The sequence below is a fragment of the Crocodylus porosus genome, unplaced genomic scaffold (genome assembly GCF_001723895.1).
Source record: "Crocodylus porosus isolate Cpor-Errol unplaced genomic scaffold, CroPor_comp1, whole genome shotgun sequence".
In the NCBI taxonomy this organism is placed as follows: domain Eukaryota; kingdom Metazoa; phylum Chordata; order Crocodylia; family Crocodylidae; genus Crocodylus; species Crocodylus porosus.
In genome coordinates, this window is record NW_017728943.1 from 25,181,648 (window position 1) to 25,191,812 (window position 10,165).

Sequence of the window (10,165 nt, forward strand, 5' to 3'; positions counted from 1 at the left end):
CCAGTGCTCACTGCCAACCCCTGGCCTAGCCCCTAGGAGGAACCTAGAGCTCTCCCTGGTGTTGGCAGGGGCCTATTGCAGGGCCCCAGGCAGCAGGAGCAGTTTGCTACCATTGAGCCTTTGTACATGCCACATTTTTTGCCCTTTCTTGAGTTGCAACAGCACGACTGTTTGCACAAATGCATTTTAAGGATGCTTTAAAAGTCTTTCTGGCACATTAAAGTAAAACTCCTCCGATATAGTTTAGTTTGGTCCACTGCAAATTAAATCTTTGCGTCCATGGATTCATTGCGTGCAGACACAAAGGCACTCAAAGACATGTAATGAGCCTCTGTCCATCAGATGGTGCTGCAACTTTTTGTAGTTCACTCCTTTGAATTGCTTCCACTTTCGTATTGCTTTTGCTGTTATCTTTTTTTCTTTTCTTGTCCTGTTTGCTGGTTCTGTGCTCCTACAGCTGCACGGTAGAGCATGTGGCGGGGGTCCCCAGGCTGGAGGGAAGCCCTGGACCATCCCACTCTCCTGCAGCACCAGCTGGGGACCGGGCTGAATTGTTCAAAAAACAAGTATATGCAAATACTGATGCAACACTCAAAAGCTTAATTCATTCGAAACCCTAGTGCATGCAAACACTGATGTAACACTCCAAAATAAAAAAGTTTAAATTTTATAAACATATTTAATGAGAATTAAACCCTGTGGTGTATACAGGAGCCCATTAGCAACAAATATGCTCCTGCTTCTCTGCACATGTAAACGCCTACCCAAGAGCATTTACTCGCAAGTAGTTTACTCATGAGTAAACTGATCCTGGATCTAATGCATGTGTAGACACACTCTTAGGGAAGGAATTTGTTCCCCTGCCTGTTTCTTTTCATGTCACTTGTAGTATGCAGGTGGGTTGATTTGGATGACCAGGCTCTCCACTTGAAGACCATATACTTTCCCTCGCTACCCACCTTCTCTCTGACCACATAGACAACTATATGTTCACTACAATTCAACCAGCCAACCACAGACTAAAGTTGCTCTTACCCCTCCCAAAATCCATATCCACCTCCCCTAGCTTCACAGAATAGAACAATGTGGAAGATATAAGAGATCTCAGTACTCTGTCTGAGGTGGTCATTCTTCCCCTGTTCTACACACCTTTCTGCTGTCTGGTCAAACATCACCTCAGATTAGGCCCAAAATATCAGAACATCTTCTCTTAGGACCATGTGGACCAACTGTGCTGCTTTATCTGAGTTTACTTTTGTATAAAAGTCCTGGAGTCTAGTCTCCCATTCTGATTTATATATTCATTTTCCCCTGGGAGACCTGGGCAGCTGAAGAGGTGGGTGTTATTCTGCAGGAAACAGCAAAAGCATTTCCTCCAGCAAGAATAACCGTAAGCAGAAACCCTTCTGAGATGAGGATGCTTAATTCACTCTTCTCTTCAAGATGTAACAAACAAACAACGGATGGCCTTCAGACTTTTCAAGCAACTATCTGCATTGGGGCTTCAGTCTCCAGAACCTGTAACACTCAGTATTCTTCAGCTCAATTTTTGCCTTTTTTTTTTTTTTTTACATAAATCAAAGGAAAAGTTTTACTTGCTTCTGTAGGGCTCAGACAACTCCTCCCAATTAGTCCTCACTCTCTGGGTAGTTATCACGGCTCTGACACCACGTACACATAAATGTTTCTTCAGCCAAAGCCTCTCTGTCCAAAAAGACTCCTCAGAGTCTTTCAGCCACCCAACTGTCTGTTCTCCTCTATCTATCAGTGGCTATCCATATCTTTGAGAAATTAGTCTTACTACCTCACAGTGGTGCATTGGCCGGCAACTTGACAATGACCTGACATTTTTGGCATGGACCTATCAGGGGGCATGATGGGAAATCCTTATCCACTTCAGCAGACATTGTATTTGGTAGGCCAGCTGTTGCAGCAGCAGCAACAAAGTCTGCGAGGCAAATTTCCTTAGAAGAAAAATGGTTACAACAGCAGGTCTGGGTTTGAAGGAACCAAGTGGAACTCAAAGTACCCAAGATGACCCCCCAAGATGATCCAGAAGGCTTCCTGGAAAGTTTTGAGTGAGCAGCATTAGCATCACAGCTCGACTGGAGATAGTGGGCAGGGCAGTTGGGTGTGCTCCTAATTGGGAGAGCCCAAGCTGCATATTGAGCAATGAATTGGAGAGAAGTTAGTGACTACGATAAAGTAAAAAAGGAAATATTGTATTGCCTGGACATCAACCTGGAAAAATACCACCAGACGTTCAGGATGAAGAAAAAGAAGGAAGAGAAATTCCCGAGAGTATTACTGCAACACTTAGCTAATTTACTAGAGAAGTGGCTTAGACAGCGGGAGCTGTCTAAGGTAGAGATCTGTGATCAGATACTGTTAAAGCAGTTTCTACTGGACCTAGATGAAAATATTCAGAGATGGGTGAGATGCCACAGACCAAAATCATTGGCAGAAGTTTTGCAACTGGCTGAAGATAAAGGTGGGTTCAACTACACACAAAGAAAACCAGAACACAAAGAAACCCAGGAAGTTTACCGGGCACAAGGAAGTCACCTTGTCTGTCTTCATTGCAGCAGGCTGGGGCACATGGCACAGGAGTGCAACATCATGCCTCGAGGTGGATTTTGATCAGGGGACTCTCATTTTGAAGTGAAAACCCATAGGAATGACCAGAAAGACAATGATCACACAGAGATGATGGATTATAGCATAGGGAAAAGTAACAGGGAAGAGAAGAAGAAGAAACTCACTCTTTGGACTCAAGTTGGGGGTAAGAGATTACAAGCCATCATTGATACTGCATGTGCACAGACTCTAATATGGGCTGATCTGGCACCTGATTGCCAAACCACAGAAGAAAAGGCTGTCAAGATGATGTGCATGCATGGGCAAATATCCACATATCTAAGGAGGAGGTACTGGGTTAAAGTCCTCAGTGTTACATGGGATATATGTCAGTGGGATTGTCAGAGGACCTACCACACCAAATGGTGTTAGGTCTAGATTGGGATGAAATTTACTATGTTTTGGACGCAGTAAGGGCTCAGGAAGAAGACCTATTGGGCATGATAGGAGCAGATCCGAGGATACAGTTGATCTAGAAGGACTGGACCTCAAGCGCTTCTTGAGCAATCTTCATATTAGAGAGGCTCAAAAGAGTAAGGATGCATTTTGAGCCATCATCTAGACTGAGTTGGCTAAGAACTAACACCAGGTAATCTGCCCCGAGTGGTGTTGAGCATTACCCCAATTTGAAGTTAGAAAAGACCTACTATATAGAATTAGAGCCAGCCCACAGGAAGGGCAGGAAATCATTCAACTCCTGATTCCCCAACCCTACTGAGTCCCTCTGTTGGGGGTTGGCTCATGAAAGCCCATTGGGAGGACATACGGGAATTCCCAAAACTGAAGCCCGGTTATCCAAGTGGCATTTTTGGCCCCATTTTTATGAATAAGTAGAAGACTTTTGTAAAGCCTGTCCAAATTGCCAATGAGTCACCCTAAAGAAACCCCCAAAGGCCCCACTACAACCTATGCCCATAGTGTCTAAACCCTTTTTGCAAATAGCATTAGATGAAGTAGGGCCTTTACCAAGGAGCTCCATGGGATACAAATTCATATTAGTATTGACTGACTATGCAACCCAGTTCCCAGAAGCAATATCTTTACAATGTGTTACAGGCCAATTAATGAAGTGGATCATGAGATTCGGCATCCCTAAAGAAATAATCACTGACCAAGGGACCAGTTTTATGTCCCATGTCATCTCCAACCTTTGTTGTGTACTTAAAATTAGTCATCTGCGGATGTCTGTATATCACCCACAGGCGAATGAGTTGGTGGAAAGGTTTAATGGCACATTAAAAAGCATGTGATATTGTTGTGCCCAAGAAGAACGCTGTAAGTGGGACCTGTTAGTGCCACCTTTGTTGTTTGCAATGCAAGAATCCCCACAATCCTCACTAAGTTTCACCCCATTCGAACTAGTCTGTGGACACCAAACAAGGGTGCTCCAAGATATGGTAAGGGAAGGTCAGGAGAGAGTTGAACCCACTCGCCCTCAACCGTCAGCATGTAGAAAGGAACTGAGAGAATGGTTACAAAAAATCAGGGAGGTCACTCTGGACCATCTCCTTCAGTTCAATCAAAACAAAAAAAATCATATGACTAAGGGGAGCAACAGAGAGAATTCCAAGTGGGACAGAAAGTTTTAGTACTCCTTCCAAATGCTACTAGTAGATTCCTCACTAATTGGCAAGGACCCTTTGAGATTATTAGGAAAGTTGACCTAGTGGATTATGAAGTGGCCTGGTCAGGATACAAGAAAGGAAAAATGTTTTCCATATCAACCTGTTGAAGTTATGGAGAGGACCTATTGTCTGCCTCCATACAAGAAAGGATAAATACCAATTGTAAAGAAGGACGGGACGTAACAAAGGAGGTCTGCCTAGGAGTGAAGTTGAATGAGGGGCAGAGGATACAATTATCACAACTAGTAAAAGAGTTTTGGGACGTATTCAGTGAAGTTTCTGGATATACAAAGGGGTAAGTCACCAAATTATCACTCTTGAGGGTAAAATGGTACATGAGAAATGGCAGAGAATCCTGTATCATGGTTATGACATTATACGAAGGGAAATAGACAAAATGTTGGCACAGAGGGTGATCACTGAATCACAAAGCCCTTGGAGGAGTCCCTTAGTAGCCATGCCTAAATCTGATGGCTTACTCCAGCTTTGTGTAGATTTTCGCAAACTAAACACCATTTCAAGATTCGACTCTTTTCCAATGCCTCATATTAGTGAATTGTTAGTGAACAGTCGGTCAGGCTAAGTTCATTTCCACATTAGATTTGACCAAGCGATATTATATCCCGAAGAGAAAAGTGGATTAAGCATCCGCATCTCAGAAGGGTTTCTGTTCATTTTATTTGTTATCCTATTTTTAGTTTACTTTTGTTGATAAAGAGTGGACATTATACTTACTGGAGTCTGACGAATCTGTCTGTTAGCACCTGGAGAAGAGAGATCTGAGTTACCTTAAAAGAAAAAGAAATTATAATTTAACAAATAAAAGAAAAAAAACGATCACGGTGAGTTTTAATAATAAGAATTGCATAATTTCCATTGTCATGGAGTTGCGTTTCAAGAGTTTAGTGCCACAAGAGAAATTAACATAGGTCTGGTTATCTAGTGGTGTTTAAAATTCAACCCTCCTGATAGAAATCTTTTTTACACCAAGATGTGGCAGGTGAGAGTTGGGATCACCACAAAAATAACCCTGTAATTGAAATTTTTATTGTTGCTTGTAACTTAATCTTGAAAGTGTTGGCTAGCCATATCTCTGAAAAATTAGTCTTACTACCTCACAGGCAGATAAAGATTTCAGTTGGGAGAACGGCAGTTCTGGACCCTTGGGCCTGGAGTATCCTGCCCTCTTCTTGCACAACTGAAGTCACTGAGTAAAGGTCTGCACTTTAAAAATTAAAATTGCACTTTAAGCCTGTCAAATGTTGATTGGTATTAGTGTTACTTTGAGTTTAGAGTAATTACACACTCAAGCTAAAAACCTTCTCTGACTGTCCCCGACCTACACAGCTGTGACTTGCCACTAGAGAACTGGCAAGCAGGGGCCTGACTAGGAGCTACGTCTGCCTGCTGTCCACATGGAACAGGAGGGTGAAAGGAAGAGAATCTGCATCCTGGGATGTTGGAGGACTGAAGCTTGGGTGGCTTATCTCTGGGGAGTGGACACATATTTGTGGAACATGAGCTGGGTAACACGGAAAAGAGATAAACCTGCCTTAAAGTGCCATTACATCCAGATGCTTGAAGGGTGCTTAAAACTTGTTTACTCATCATAATGTGTGGACAATCCAGGAGTTAATAGCTCCCTGACCTGCCTAAAATTAGTGTGTAACAAAGCTCAAAGGCCTGTGCATTCTGGCCTTGAGGCTTTTTGGAGAAGGCACAGCAGTACCATCACTTTAGAAAAGAGTGTATGTAGTGCCATACTGAGGCAGATCAATGGTCCATCTAGCCCAGTATCCTTTTGTCCAACAGCTTGCTCCCATATGCAGTCCAGCGCATCTGCTGGAGCATGGACTCACTACTCTTCCTGGGGGTCAACCTGTCCCCCAGTCACCCCTCCTTGGCACCGGCTGGAGAGCAGGGTGTCTGAGCCGCTGCAGACATGGGCAGGGTTGCTCCAGTGCCTCTCTCCCTGCAGAAAGGCACCAGTCATCAACCAGTTCATCCAGTCCATGCTGTGGCTCAGCTTTAACACCTTGTCCATACCCCCAGAGCTCCTGGCCAGTCTCCAGAGATGAATAATGGGGTTCTTCAGACCAGGATGACTGTGGGGCTTTGCAGGTGTCCTGAACCTCCCCTTCCATAAGAAGGGGCAGAGCCTGGTCTGCTTCCACAGTCAGGCCCAAACCTTTCACCTTCAGGTCTACGGGTTGTCCTGTATGGTTTTGATAACCAGGTGGTGTGGTGCCCCATCAGACACACCTTTCTCTGCCACCTCTGAGACTTCTGATATGACTAGCAGCATTTTTACCTCTGAGGCTTCCTGAAAATCCAGTAAGGGGCCTGCCAATTAGGGGCGCCTGGGCCTGGCTCTCACGGACCTGTGTGTTAATCCGCCTGTGCTGAGCTCCTGCTGAAAAACCTGCAGTTCCTGGTACCAGCAATGGATGTGCCCTAGGTGTGCTGAAAGATGGTCCTGACCAATATTACCCATAACAGGGACCTCCTGGATTATGCCAGGCATGGGTGGATAAATCCATCTGCACTGGCCTGGTGCATGGGGCTGCCCACATCGCATGCACCCTGGTGCATACTCCAGGTCAAAACTGCCTTGCTGGACACTTTTGTCCAGCAGGTCCTGTGTAACGGCAATCCCTACCTCCCAGTGTCCCTCAGTCCCCCAGAGCTCATTGTGGGACCCCTGCCCAGGTAGGCTCCATGGTAGTCCCTACTATACCATCTCAGTAAGCTGGGAGATACCAGTCCGGTCCACTTCTAAATATCCCATTGTCACCACATCTACATGCTTGTGCTCCTCCGTACTCCTCACATCCCACCAAGACCAAATGACTGGACACCCTTGACAAGTACAAGGGTCCTTAGAGACCTCAGCTGGTAGCTTCTACATGGAGCCCTTACCACAAATGTGTATCTGGTGCATTTGAAAGACACCTCCAACACCTGCTCCTTCTGCTAGCAGAGGGAAACCCTGGCACATGCCTACCTTGAGTGTGCCACGTTGCTGCCCCTTTTCTGCTTCTTTAAGAACCTCTTGCTGAGGTACTGGCTGCACTACTCCCCATACCTTTTTGCCTATGCACCCCCATCCATGGCAACACCAAGTCCTGGGACCTTCTGGTCAACCTCTTCCCGGTCTCATTAAGCTAGCCATCTTCCAGACCAAGAAGGAAGCTTTAGCCAAGGATACCTCCTGGTGACTGTGGGGCTGTCTTCCTCATCCATTCACATCTCTGAGCAGTTTCAGTGGACAGTGTCCATTAGCTCCTTGGACTTATTTAAGGACCAGTGGCCACTGACCAGTATGCTCTGCTTGGTGTCTCCCCTTAGAGCGCTCGTTGTTAACCTTTGACCCACACTCCCATTCTTGTTTTCACTTTAGTTGTCCCAAGTATCCAGTTGTTACACACTTAATAGCCCCTTCTAATAACAGAGGGGGTTAAAAGATTCTTTGTGGGCCCAGCCCCATTCTTCCTTGTGTTACAAATAGACATGTCTCTAACAATAGCAGGAGTTGATACTTTAGAGGGAACACTAAACCAGTTATATCTAGTATGATCTATCCCCTGCCCATTACCCTTACTGCCATCCACAATCATTAGTATAGAGATGCTAGAAGAAACATCCATGACTGTTCTGTTTCATAGTTATTAGCAGATCTATCATCCATAAATTTGTCTAGTCTCTTTCTGAACCTAGCTATATGCTTTGCCTCTACAGCCTCCAAGGTCCCAAGCCACACCGCTGATTTAGGGCTGGAGATGGGTATTCCTCAAAAGGTGCATTTTTTAATTAAATACCACTCTACCTTATCTCTATGTGATGTGTCATACCAGACACTGGGGCTGGCACTCGTGTAACATTTGTGCTTCAGCACCAGGAGCCCAATTCCAAAACAAAAGTGAATGTGTCAGATCCCTAATTTTAACTGTCATTTCTAAACATGGTGTTGGCATTTTGGAAGTCAGTGGGTAGTAAAACCACAGAGAGAGACTGACCTAGCATGACCTTCACTGCAGATGAAAGAGATAAGAAGAAAATAATAAACAAAAAAGAGGAGATAGCACTGCTAGAACTGCCGGAAGTCTGTAAAAACAAGGAGGAATGCCAGGATGGGCAATGGGTGTTATGCTTGAAAGGGATGGCTGAAATCAAAATAGGAACTAAAAAGCCTGTTACAGAGAACTGATCCAAATAGATTAAGGCAATAACACAGAGAAAAGAGAACAAAAAACAGCAAAATTGCAGAGCTTCAGGTGTTGTAACAGTTCCAGCATCCAGGGCCAAGTTGGTTGCAGCTCTAAATGCCATAATAATAAAAAAAAGACAGAATTAAACCTGGAAATCATAATGCTCAGCTGAAGAGGAACCATGACATCCATGGGACACCTGGGTCCTATTTACAACTCCAGCAGTGATCTGCAGGATGACCATAGGCAAGTCACTTCCCCACTCTGTGCCTCTGTTTCCTCATACATAACATCAATAAGACACTGATATACGTTATAAAGAGTTTTGAGATTTGTGAGTTGAAAATGCTTGTTCTTTTTATTGTCCCTCTGCTGAGCAGAAGAACATGCCCAGGGCCTTGCAAATTTGGATGGAAAATTGGGGGTTTCAACAAGAAATTTTTCATAAAACTGTTCCCTTGGTTTTTTATTTTTCATAATTTTTTCTTAGATTTTTTTTGTCAGTTTTTTGCTGAAGACTTTGTCTTCACCCCAGCTTTTAGCTTTTTTGAGCAAAAGCTGAACATTCCTGCTAAAGTCTTCCTCCTTTTCCCATCCATTCAATCATCTACAAAAGAACCTGTGGGAACAAGATGTATAAGCTGAGCTGTGTAGCAGATAGAGCTATGCTGTTGCTCTGCTCGCTGTACTGCTTTTGCTCATGGCACTAACTCAATTAGAGGTCTCTGTCTTGATTTGCAAAGAAGGTAAGTAGCACCATACTGAGTCAAACCAATGATCCATTTAGCCCAGTATCCTATCTCTGGCAGTGGCAAAGGTATCTCTAGAGTGATCTTCTTTCCTCTATTCTTTACCCTCCCTGGCACCCACCATTATTGGTTTAGAGATGCCAGTCGAAACACCTCCAACCATTCTATTCAACACCTGAGGCAGTGTTCTTTCATCCAAGCCTGGCAGTGTGATGGAATTACTGCACAGGCTTTGGAAATCTGGTTCAGGTGCACCTTTGCCTCACTCTGCCTACCTAACCTACCTGCTTATATGGTCACAATATATCACTGCTTCCCACCTATTCAAAAAAAAATATATCAGTGTCTGACTTCCTTCCCAGGTTGCAGGAGAAATAGCTTTTGTGTGGGTGAGCTGTGCATCCAGGTGTGTAATGGAGGGAATGAGCAGGTATGTTGTGTGTGTTTGAGCAGCATACTGAGTTTGGCATTTTCTTTAGTATAGCTTCTGGCCTGAAGCTCATTGGAATGAATACCTGCCTAGGTCTAGCTCTTGAAAGGGTTTTATCTTCTATACTCAGGACCCTCTCCCTTGCTGGTTTGCAACCTCATTGCCTTACAGGAATGTGATGCCATAGAAAGTCATAGTCACAGAAGTAGGGTCAATATCTCTAATACCTGGGCATGTCAGCTTTTGTCAGGTGGAACACCCAAAACTGAGGCACCCAAAAGAGAATATGTAGGCCACTTGAGAATATTTACTCCTAAAAACCCTAAGCATAACCTAATAATCTACTGGAATGCCTAACTATCCTGGAAGCCTATTAAAAACAAGCAGATCTGCAGGTAGCGGTATATTTAGTGATAGGAAATCAATGACCATAGGTTTACCAAAAGCAAGAGGCCTATCGCTATTCTCAGACCAATTCACGATACCAGAGGCATATGAAGGAAGTTGAGTTCCTGG

At 44.3% G+C, this 10,165-nt stretch overlaps 1 long non-coding RNA gene across 1 annotated transcript in view; it reads left to right on the plus strand.

Moving 5' to 3' along the window:
- The first annotated feature begins 238 nt into the window (after positions 1-238).
- Positions 239-10,165, plus strand: part of LOC109319455 — a 21,381-nt gene continuing 11,454 nt past the window's right edge. Inside the window, exons 1-2 of the long non-coding RNA XR_002103509.1 lie at positions 239-333; positions 3,761-3,766. This is a non-coding gene — a long non-coding RNA (uncharacterized LOC109319455). The remainder of the gene's footprint in view (positions 334-3,760; positions 3,767-10,165) is intronic.